Genomic DNA, 12,229 nt, shown 5'->3' with positions numbered 1-12,229 from the left:
AGGCCGAATAATCAGCCCCCCGCAAAGAAAAAAAAAAAAGAAAAAAAGAATGGAAGGAACCGAGAACAAAGGGAGCGACGGTGGGGGGATGGAACGACATGGCGCGCGTGTGCGCAATGTTTCTCAGAAAAAAATTGCAATGCGAACACATTGCTCGGCATTCCAGGGCAAGGGCGGATCCAGAGACGGGCTAAGGGGGGCGATGGAGCAAAAGCTGCCCACCGCACTGAAAAACCAAACGTGGTCTAGGCCACACCACTGGTGCGGTCAAATGGGTGCCATTTTGACCGCATCAGTGTCTAGACCACGTTTGGGCACATTTTTGGTGTGGTCCAGACCACGTTTGGCCACGTTTGGTGTGGTCTAGACCACGTTTGGTTTTTCAGTGCAGGGGCGAGGTGCGACTTTTTGCCCGCCTTCCAGCCTGGATCCGCCCCTGGCGACGAAAGCGCTGTTCGGGCCGAGCCGAGGCGAGTCCGGGGGGGTCGGCGCGGGAGGTCGAATAATAATCGGGCCACTGCCGGGCCGCGCCCTCCGAGTCAGAGGAGTCGGTCTGTCTCTGTCGCACTCATGGGGCTCATGGCGCGAGAGAGACGGAGCGACAAACCGATCTTCTGAATCGCCAGGCAGACACGCCGACGACATTATTATTCGAACCATAAATCGCACCGACGGCGCGGACGCGGACGGCGCCCCGCTGCTGGCACACTGTTAAAAAAACCGTACCAGTTTACGACATTTGCTACAGTATATTTGGCACGATACAATAAGCCACAGCACCGTACCAGAATTTTATAATCATTTAAGGCATACGATCCAATTGTTGAGGCCAAGTACGACCCATACCGTATTCCACAACGTGCTTTAAAAATGCATCATATCCATCATCGAAACAAACAAACTTAACGACCCTAAATTTTCCCTCTGTTACAATATTGCACTGAATCTAAGTAACCAAAGCCCTTATTATATTCTTAATTTTAAAGGTTCATGCACTCCTTTTAAAAAGCGCGCTCAAAGGTAATGGAAATGAGTTGTTTTGATATGATTGTTCGCATTAAGACATTACATCAGTTTTGACAGAAACCCAAAATGAGAGGGATTAGAATGTAGAGGAATTTTCAAGTAGAGTCACTGTCTATTACTTGCCTGTTTAATTTAGAGCCTCAGCACTTATGTTAAACTTTCTAGTGAAACACACTTTCAAAGTCCATCCCTCTCCAAGGGCCAAGATAAACAAAACAGCAGTCCCTTGTGATCTCAGAGTGGCTTCGAGGCCCACATTTTGTTTCATTTATCTCATAACAATTTTTGGTGCCGTCTCCAAAGAGTAACACTCCTAAAAAAGACACAAACTTGAATGTTCTTCATCAAAACATTAGAACTTGAAGTAAGACACCACCATTTTTTGTTGTCTGCTGGTGACTGTAAATAAACAAGCGCTGCTGCCAACCTTTGTCTACTGCTGTGCGTAGCTGTGCGCGCCGCTACGGGAAGGGACTCAAGTCGGGGAGTGTTGGTACGAGTGACATCATAGGTGTTTACGTTTCTCAACAATCCAGAAACGTAGAACTTTTTCTTTGAAAGAGAGAAGTTTACATGGAGTGTTATACAGGAAATTCAGTGCCCATCACTATGAATAAGATACTTGCGCCGGAATTTATCCCCAGGTGAGAAGTTTGGCCTTTGACCGTCTGTGTCGTTACCCGTAGGAAGTGTTTGAGGTTAAGTGACATGCAATACTGGCTGTGTCGTTAGTTGCTCGTTCTGACATGGTTCACACGTTTTTTACATTGACCGGGCTGCAAGGCACTAGCGTGTTTGTACGAAAATAGATTATTATTGAGCCCAAGTCCAGCCTATGTCAAGAATCAGCATCCAGTGTTGAAATTTATTTCATTCAATGTGTCTCATGTTTGTTTGTTTTTTTTTTGGCAGGAGTTTGAGAAAGTTCAGGTCATGGCAATGGGAATGTTAGTTTTGGTCTGACTCACAAGGAAACAGTGTTCGAGTCTCACATCACCATCGGAGTATTGCCAGTTGGGACTGTCGATTACATCTGTCTACTCGATACAACTTGAAATGTTGTATGTCCAAGGTAACTGTTATTATGAATTTAATAATTTCATGACATGTTTCACATTATTTTCCTCTCAATATTTTTGTATTTCATTTTGTTTTTCAGAAGTTTGTGGTGCTGACAACAAAGCCGAGGTTATTCTATTGGTCGAACTGGAAAGGAAGATGCGCTTGAGTTCCAAGTTATCGCAAGAGCCATTCTGAAATCTATGATGTGAAGCCCTGTATGCTGTGTTGAAGGTATACACATTTATCTTTTCATTTTAAGTTCAGCAAGCAGTGCATTGTTTTTCTCTTCTGGTTTGTACCTTTACTTTCTTTTTTCAGCTGGCTGTTGTTGGAAGTACCTCTTTGACTTAGTTAATTGAAGATTCATGATTTAAATCGATAAAAAGACTGACATCAGCATATCTCTGAATGAAGTCAAGCATCAGTCAAAAATTGTAGAATCTTTTAGTTTTTTATTTTAAAAATAAGTATCTTAACTAATTCTGTATCATGTACTTCATATTTGTTTTAAATACGTGATAATACATGCCAGCTCCATACTTGATTGAAATTATTTATAACATTCCCGACAAGCCTGTGGCGTATGGAGATTTTTTGCACTTTTCTTGAATTTTGTACGATGAGCCTTGGTACAACAAAACTAACACGGTGAGCTCCTGCAGTTATTTTTAATCGTGGTGAGATATGGTACGATATCCTTGTACGGTTAAACTGTACTCTCATCGTACCTGGTACGATACTGGTACGACATGATTAGGCAAGTTGTCTACCATCAAAGTACCGTAGCTTTTGTCGTGGTTTTTTCTAACAGTGCAATGACTGCGTATTACATCACGGCGTCGTCGCTACCCCTCGCTGCCGGGCTGCCTGCCGGGACGTCCCGCGCGCGGGGTATGGACTGTTCTGCGAGATGAGGGCTCTTCCAGCACTGCGCACAACCTCGCCCTGTCTCTCCCCCACCCCTACGGAGCGGCCCCTGAGTGCGAGAGAGACGGGACAGGCCACCGTTCGTTGGGGATCAGCCTGCACCAGCCGAGAAGAGTGCAGTCTGTCTCCGTCGCTCTCGTGGCTCTGTCCCTGCGAGAGAGACGGAGTACGATAACACTTTTTCCGAGTCCAGATTCGTCATCAGCGTACCCGTTTCCCATTGAAACGACGTGCAGCACGATTTATTTCGACAAACCTGAATTTTGTACAACTTGGTGTTCCAAACAGCGTTCGGAACGGGCTCCCAAACGTTCCCTGCGTGTTCATGCACGTCAGGTAAGGTGTGGAGAAAGGTTCCGGATGAAATGCAATGGCTTCGTAGCACGTTTGCGGCGTTCCAGAAGAGTTTCAAGAAAATGCACTGAAATGTACGAAAATGTTCAAAAGAGTGTTCAAAAGTGTTCGAATCAACTGTCTGAGCCTTGATTCGTGTTCAGCACCATCGACTTGTGCGGAAAAGTCGCCTCGCATGATTAAATAGCTCCAATAACACGCATTTAAAAAATAATGTTCAATTTGTACAAATTGAACGGCCCAGGTTGAACGGGCCGTCAAAATCAAAAAGAACATGGACAAAATCGTTTATTAGGCCTTTTAGAACGTGTGTGCAAAATTTCATGCTTCTTTCACGAAATGCGCGATTCTTACGGCTACCACGGCCACTAGACTGGCTGGCTGGGATTCGGCCGGGACGTGAGCGAGTGGGTCGGGCGTCGGGCGGCAGCGGGCGGCAGTCTGTGCAGTGGCGCGTGGTCCGCCCGGAACGACGGACTTGTCTTTAGCCCGTTCTTTCGCCCAATCGCCCGCGCCGCCGGCTCAGTGGCCCTGGCGGACCCACTGGCGGGGTAGCCACGCAGCGGCTGGGTACACCCAGGGAATGATTTACTTGTTACAAAAAAAATTGCATCAGCACAAGACAAAATTTGTCTCACGGCTGGGCAAAGCAGGTGTTGTGATTGTTAAAAGTATGTTCTCTGTCTCCCTGCTATGCAAAATTTATCTCTGGTCGAGACAAAATTACGTTTCTCAAGAAGTTTTTAATCAATTTGATTCAGACCCAGCATCAGCGATGTGACGTCAGACAGCAATGTTTTCTTGCTATTTTTGTCTCTGAATTTTGCTCGGCACAATGCTGCTTTTTGCATCAAGTAGTGAGAAAAGAACATTTTCTCAGTCTGAGACTAACATTCTTGTTTCTGCTGCGCCTGCGCACTTCTGATCTCTTCGACCAATGACAAGCAGAGCGGGAACTGCTTCGAACGGTAACCCGGTCCCTGATTGGCTGTGGCCTGCCATACTGAAGAAGAGCGGCGCGTTCCATGGCTCTCTCTCAAACGCGTCGGAGCAGCAACTGCTCTCGTAGCACAGTGGTAAAGTGCCAGCCCTCCTGGATAGTAACCCGGGTTCGGTTCCCACCGAAGCGCCACCAGTTTTCTCTGGCCAATTTATCACGTAGCCACCCAGAGAATGGACGGGAGTGTCAAGATTTCCGAAAAGGAGGGGGAGTAGTTTTTTCGAGTATTTTTGGTGGGGTAGAAGGGGCACTGGCAAAAGATAAGACTGGCGGAACCGAACCCGGGACCTTTGACTTTCCGACGTAGGCCTTAACCTCCAAGACTGCCGGACATGCCGAAACGTGTTGACGCACGCACTGCACATAACACAAGCACTTGCTTCGAATCCTAGCAGAGGCAACTTGTTCCCGGCGTGAATGGCTGTCGACGAGGCGGGCGCGTGTTGCATTGAGGTACACGATTAATGTAGTCACCATCGCCGCTCAAACCACGGGAAAAAAATTACCGTGGTGCCGGGACTCGAAGCTGGTCCGCGGCTCGAGGCTTGCCGTGGAACGCCGCCTGAGCATCTCGGACACAGTGGTATCGATTTGGAGGCTCGACACCATTAAACTAGGGGTACGCGCCGTTTTGAGTGGGCGCGTAGTGTGGCTGAGCGATGCGAATTTGTGCACTTCGGACTGCAGCTTGTGGGCTCATATTGAGTGAAATGTAGGTCTAGGGTATAAATGGGAGTGATTTTTGTTATCAGCATACAAAAAACTGTTGGGATCAACGTCAAACTCGATTCCAAAATTTTGGTCCAAAATTGGTCAAAATTCGGTAATGCGTGAGTCTGGGAAAAATTTGGAAGTCATTTTTGAGCTCAGCGCACCAAAAACTGCAGGAAACGATAAAAAACTTGATTTGAAAATTTTGGTCCAAAATGACCTAATTTGGGATGAAAATATAAGTCTGGAGTCAAAATGGAGGTGATTTTCGTTATCAGCACACAAAAAACTGTTGGGATCAACATCAAACTCCATTCAAAAATTTTGGTCCAAATTTGGTCAAAATTGGGTAAAGCTTGAGTCTGGGAAAAATTTGGAAGTTATTTTTGAGTTCACCTCATCAAACACTGCAGGAAACAATATAAAACTCGACCTGAAAATTTTGGTCCGAAATGACCTAATTTGAGATGAAAATACAAGTCTGAAGTAGAGATGGAAGTGGTTTTCATAATCAGCACTCCAAAAACTCCAAGAATCAATATGAGATTCGATTGTAAAATATTGATATCAAATTGATCAATAATGGGTAAAGAATGGGTCTGGGTTTGTCTTCATGGATTACCCTTTGTCGTCACCAGTACCCTAATGCCACACCAATGCGATTCCTTCAGTCGAGTAACATTCCATTGCCAGCATTCAATCGCTTAATTAGCTACTCGTCTGCTTGACTCACTATTCGATACATCTTTTTCTTCAAACTAATGAATTCACAAATTTATTAGTTATATTTGAAAAGCCTTTTGTCATTCTTTCATTTAAAACCAGTGAATTGAACAATATAGACTGGAATATGTAATCATAGTTTTAATTAAGTGACTCAGTTTAGGGCAGGCTGATCTGAAGCATTCGACGGAGAACAAGTTTTGTCGAATTCAGTGAATCGTCTCATGAAGTCAAATGCAGAGGCCACTTGTTGCTCAATACGCCACCTTAATTTACCTTATTCATGCCTCGTGATATTTTATCTTTAGAGTAAAAGAATACAGTATAGTATTAACATTGGGCTTACATTCAGAAAGCCAGCTTTCAAATCATTACCAATACTTGGTTCCAGTTGTCGGACACAAGCTTTGGTGAAGTGAAAGGAATCGTCCCATTAAAAGCAATTACCAAGTCACCCACCGCTCAAAACCTGAATCGTCTCATTGAACCCAATATCAGTTCAAAATCTGTTAGCACTAAATATATGGATTATTTATTGCACAAAATACATCTATTTATGGATTCTTTTGATCAATAGATGTAAGTACTAGAATATTTATGTTAGCTTGCAGCATTGCAATAGAGTGTCATTTCCCCGAGACAAACCAAGACAATTAACATGTCTTCTAATTTCAACAGAAGTTATTCATGCATTTACCTGATTTTATTGGCTGATTTACTATGAATTTGAAAAATTAGGATAGTATCAGAGAGAATAAAATCAGTAGATGCACACAAAGGCAAAGAAAACATTCTATTTACAATCCACAACTACACTCAGTGCACTGACCTGTTCCCCTGTGACGGGAGAGGGGGAAGAGGGGAACGAAACACGTAAACCATTCTCACATTTAGTTTCCGTATTTTTCTCTGTTGACACCCCGGAAGATTTTCAATCATTCTAGAATGTTAAAAAACTATCTCAGTACCTATTTGAGAACCCCTTTGCTCTTTAGTTTGTTTATTTGCATAAGTGCCGTCCCGTCTTGCAGACGGCTTGCAAGCGCGGCAGCCAGTATGAGAAATTGGTCCGCCACACGCTGCTACCTAGAGTCCTAAAGGCCCTAAAGGGGAGATCCGCGAACCGCGTCTTGACTTCTGACCGATTTTGGTGCTCATACTGACGACCAAAATGTCCGCCATGCGCTTCCGCTTCCGGCTTGCGTTTTTAAGATTCGTCTGGCAGAGCCTGAAAACGTCTAAACAGTTTGCATCTGACGTTCAAGAACTGTTCAGTTGACTATTTTAGAGAAATGAGGAGCTTTTAAGGCCTGTTCCAAGCGCCGTCAAGTCCCTTGATCTCAAGATGCCTCAAGCAGACGACACAACATCAAAACAAAGCGTCGGTGACGAACAAAATGTCCGACGTGCGTTTCCGCTTCCGGCGTGGGTTTCTAAAATTCCGTGATGAGCCTCTAAACGTCTAAACTGTCGACATGCGATATTGAAGGGGTCTTCAATCAACTATTATAGAGAGCTGAGGAGGTTTATAGGACTTGTTCGGAGTGCTATCAGGGCTCTAGGCTTCACGAGGCCCCAGCAGACGACACACTATCACAACAAACTATGAGGAATTACGCATAGCACTTTCTTAGAGTATGAGAAGCAAAATCAGAACATTTTCCAAGTTCGCGGATCTCCCCTTTAGGGCCTTTAGGACTCTACTGCTACCAACCTAAACACGCTAATTACCTAGTTCAAAATGATGTTTTGAATATTTCAAACGATGATAATTGTTAATCTGAGATAAACTCCCCCTGTAGGATGTTTAGGAGACATCAGGTGTGAAATTTGTATACTATTCGTTCAGTAGTTGCTGAGAAACGTGAGTGATTACATACAGAGAGACAGAGAGAGAGACAGACAGACAGACAGACAGACGCACGACCAGTCACTTTTCGGAGCGCCCAAACACGGCAAGGGCTTCGCTATCGCTCAGCCAAAAAATGAACCCTCCAGCTGAGTGTCGAACCCGGATCCTTCGGAGTCAAACGCGGGCACCGTATCCGTTGCTCTATGGAACGGGTTGACAGCTTCGCACGCAAAGGCGGCAGTTCTGTGGATTTGAGTGGCGGGGAGCGCCTACATCGCGAAACTAAGAAAGCCGCGCGCCCAGTCACTTTCCTTCGTCGTTCCACCTTCGTGGCGAAGTGGGCAAGGCTACTGCACCCCACGTCAGAGGTTCCGAGTTCGAACCTTGCCACATGCAAGCGTTTTGTGTCAGTTCTCTCGAAACCTGAGCAAACATTTGTCTCATCCATGAGACAAAAGGCGTGAGAAAAATGCTCAATTTGAGAATAAAATGTTTGATTCGAATCAAATATCATCAAAAGTCAGGTGAGACAAAATCGAGCATCGATGCAAGTAAATCGTTCCCTGGGTGTAGTGAGACCCCGTGCGCCCTGAGTTCGAAGCTCCAGACTTCAAGCTGCAAGCTTCAAGCTCCAGACTTGACGCTCTAGGCTTGACGCTCCAGGCTTCAAGCTGCAAGCTTCAAGCTCCAGACTTGACGCTCCAGGCTTCAAGCTGCAAGCTTCAAGCTCCAGACTTGACGCTCCAGGCTTCAAGCTGCAAGCTTCAAGCTTCAAGCTTCAGGCTTGACGCTCTAGGCTTGACGCTCCAGGCTTCAAGCTGCAAGCTTCAAGCTCCAGACTTGACGCTCCAGGCTTCAAGCTGCAAGCTTCAAGCTCCAGACTTGACGCTCCAGGCTTCAAGCTGCAAGCTTCAAGCTTCAAGCTTCAGGCTTGACGCTCTAGGCTTGACGCTCCAGGCTTCAAGCTGCAAGCTTCAAGCTCCAGACTTGACGCTCTAGGCTTGACGCTCCAGGCTTCAAGCTCCGGGCTCCAAGCTCGAAGGCCGCCATGACGATCTTCGGTTGTTGTTGCAGTGCGTGCACTCCACGCAAGGCGCGCTAGGCGCCCAAGACGCGGGCTAATCTAATCCGCTTTGCTTGGATCCGCGGTACAAGCAGTCCCTTGCGTCGCCTTCTCGTGAGCACGCTAGGCTGCCTCTCCGCATGCTCTCCGGTTGGGCTGAGAGCTGGCTGCCTGCCTAGCCGCCCTGTTCGCCTCCTGTTGCAAATGAGTGCGGGCTGGAAGGCCAGAAGAAAGCAGAGGGTGCGGCAAATTGCTGGGGGACAATCAATTGGGGCAGCCATTACGCGAATAGGCCCAGCAGGCTGATTCCGAGAGCCTTTTCCGTCGCTTTGTCTCTCTCGCACTCATGGGGCGTTCCGCACGGGTGCGAGAAACAGAGAGAGACAGAGCTACTCTCGGAATCAGTCTGCAGCCGCTGCCAGGAGCACCCCCACCCCCGTCTTCGGAAGGGACGCTGGCGGCGCGGAAAGAGACACACTTTGATTATACAATTCGATTGGTAAGTGCAGGTGTTGCCGCTATTTGTCACGAAAAGTTAATCAGCCCGAGAGGGCGCGGCGGTGCCGGGGCGCAGCTGGGCCGCGAGAGTGAGAGAGACAGAGCGAGCTTGCAGGGCGTCCCGGCCGCGAGAGCGAGAGAGACAGAGCGAGGGTACAGGGCGTCCCGGCCGCGGGGATTAAGGTTTTCCAGGCCGGTAATACCGCCGCCCCGCCACTGCCTGGGAGTCTGGGGGAAGGAAGTTGTGTTTGGATTGTTTATCAGGTCGGCCTCCCTCAGCTCCGCCCCGCCACGCCGCGCCTCGGGCCGCATGCATTAAATTAACGCGGCCGGCGCGCGAAAGAGGGCCGGAACGTGTTAACGTGTTTCAGGTTTTGCAGCGTGCCGGCTGCTCCCTTGGCGGCCTCGGCCTCGGCGGGCTTGGCAGTGTAGCGTGCGCGTTTTAATGAACGACGACGCCCTCGGCCTCAGCGACTCAGCGGCCGGCGGGCTGCCTGCCTGGCGGGCCTGGCGGGCCTGGCGGGCGGCTCGATCGAAATAGCAGAGTAGTTGCGCCACTGAATTTGAAACTTTCCTCTGGCCGCCACGCGCCGCCACGGTGGCTTTGGGCGGTTTCTATAGTGCCGCCAGGGCGGCCGCCCCCACGTGCCTGGCATGTCGAGCAGTCGGAGAGAGAGAGAGAGAGAGAGAGAGAGAGAGAGAGAGAGAGAGAGAGAGAGAGAGAGAGAGAGAGAGAGAGAGAGAGTGAGAGAGAGAGAGAGAGAGAGAGAGAGAGAGAGAGAGAGAGAGAGAGAGAGAGAGAGGATGCTGGATTGGCATTGGCAGGTCGCCGTCGTAGCCCTGACCGGCCCCGGCCCGCCGGAGCGTGGCGCTCCGACGCCGTCCTGACCTACCCCGAGCGCTGTCAGGTCGCCACGCGGCTGCATTCCGAACAGCGCCCTCGTCGCTCTATCTCTCTCGCACTCGTACGCGACACGAGTGCGAGAGAGACAGGCAGAGCGGCGAGGGCACTGTTTGGAATCGGCCTGCTGAGCCCCCGATTGTGGTGCTCAATCCTCCCCCAAGTCCCCCGCCACGGCGGTCACCGCGCCGCCCGCGGGCCGCTCGCTCACCGTCGAGATGCCATCGCGGAGGACGGCGAGGAGGACGAGGAGGACGTCGAGGAGGACGGCGAGGAGGACTTCGAGGAGGACGTCGAGGATGACGGCGAGGAGGACGTCAAGGAGGACGTCGAGGAGGACGTCGAGGAGGACGTCGAGGAGGACGTCGAGGAGGACGGCGAGGAGGACTTCGAGGAGGACGCCGAGGAGGACGGCGAGGAGGACGTCGAGGAGGACGTCGAGGATGACGTCGAGGAGGTCGTCAAGGAGGACGTCGAGGAGGACGTCGAGGAGAACGGCGAGGAGGACGTCGAGGAGGACGTCGAGGAGGACGGCGAAAGGGACATCAGGGAGGTTGCTGAGGAGGACGTCGAGGAGGACGTCAAGGAGTACCGCGGGTTGCCTACCGCCACAGAGCGCGGTCCGGAGCCATAAATAATGCGCTGGGAATGGAAGGGGTTGCAGATTCCGATTGGATTTGGCGTGCTTGGCTGTGCTGGCTGTACGGGCTGTGCTACTGCTGGCTGTGCTGGCTGTGCCGTGAGAAGGGGACGGCTGGCAACGTCTTGAACAAGGAGAAGCGGGAGAAGAAGGAGAAGATGCGAGGGGAGGGGGGAGCGGCTCAGACGATCAGCATCAGGTGTCACCGACGGATGCGTCTGAAATACGAGCGTCGTAAGGGGGGGGGGTCTGTCTTCCAACCCCGTTCCAGCCCGCCAACCCCGCCAACCCCCTCGGCGTGCACGTGCGCTTGCAGTGCGAGAGAGATAGCGGCATTTCATTTCCCCGTCGGAAAGAAGACTAACGAGAACAGAGAATTTGACAAACGGGTCGTGTCATATCGGTTTCGCTGGAAGCAAGGAGGCGAAAGGAAGCAGGCGGGCAGGCAGGAAAGGTGGAGAAAGGAAATAACAGCAGAAGGAATCACTTTATTTTTGCCCGCGTCTCCGCACGGCGCCCCACTGACAAGGGAACCTATTCAGGGGGTACACTCAGATTTCGACCAAACTTTTTTTTTCGTAAGAATAACATATAAGATTAAGAATGCACCCCAAAGTTGGTGCCAAGATACATATCCACACCCCTCCTGACTTTTTTAAACCGAAAAAACGGGGTAAAATGGCCCATGATTTTACATGCAACGAGCAGATTTTCGGTCGTAATTGGGCAGTCGCACCAAATTTGCGCAAAATATGATAATATGTGATACAGACCAAAATTTTCTCTCATTTACGTCACAAGGGGACCAAACATTGAAGGAAATGACAAAAAACTCGACTTCAAATTTTCCGATTCGATGTCCGAAAATGACCCATACAATGCAAAAAGGCTTATTTTACCCCTTTTTTAGGTTTTAAAAAATTGGTAAAGGGTGTAGATATATATCTTGGCACCAACTTTGAGGTGCATTCTTAATCTTATAGGTTATTCTTACGAAAAAAAAAGTTTGGTCGAAATCTGAGTGTACCCCCTGAATAGGTTCCCTTGTGAGTTGTGTGCATGTCGTATGTGAGTATGTTTGTGTGTGTGTGTGTGTGATTCTGTATGCATGCGTGTGCGTGTGTGCGCGCTGCGACAGCGCATAGCTGATGGAGACAACCGCAGTATTTCATCTGCATGGCTCTATCGGTCTGATGTGCTCGTGTCCGGTCGAGCGCCACGAATGTCGTGGGTTCGCGTCCCCGTTATGACCTCGCTTTTTTGGCGGAGGGGAGGGGGAGGGGGCATCAAAGGGGCTGGTAATCTTATTCATTCTCGTGTGTGTGTTTGTGTGTGTGGGAAAGGGGAGGGAGAGGGCGCGTGGGTGCGTGCCGTGCTGGCCTGCGAACACGCGCGCGATTGTAGGGATGGATTCCAAGATGGTTTCCACGTGCTGCGCGCGGAGGATTTTCGAAAACGTTCACCGAAACGCC

The 12,229-nt window shown here is 49.2% G+C and overlaps 1 long non-coding RNA gene across 1 annotated transcript; it reads left to right on the top strand.

Annotated features, from left to right (window-relative positions):
* Window positions 1–1,525: 1,525 nt before the first annotated feature.
* On the top strand, window positions 1,526–2,671 carry LOC117653767. Its single transcript, XR_004588245.1, has 4 exons — window positions 1,526–1,670; window positions 1,939–2,098; window positions 2,186–2,319; window positions 2,407–2,671. It is a non-coding gene; the product is annotated as an uncharacterized LOC117653767 (long non-coding RNA).
* Window positions 2,672–12,229: the final 9,558 nt, after the last annotated feature.

This window comes from Thrips palmi, unplaced genomic scaffold (genome assembly GCF_012932325.1).
Source record: "Thrips palmi isolate BJ-2018 unplaced genomic scaffold, TpBJ-2018v1 HiC_scaffold_8, whole genome shotgun sequence".
Lineage (NCBI taxonomy): Eukaryota > Metazoa > Arthropoda > Insecta > Thysanoptera > Thripidae > Thrips > Thrips palmi.
This window is presented reverse-complemented; position numbering and strand designations above follow the sequence as displayed.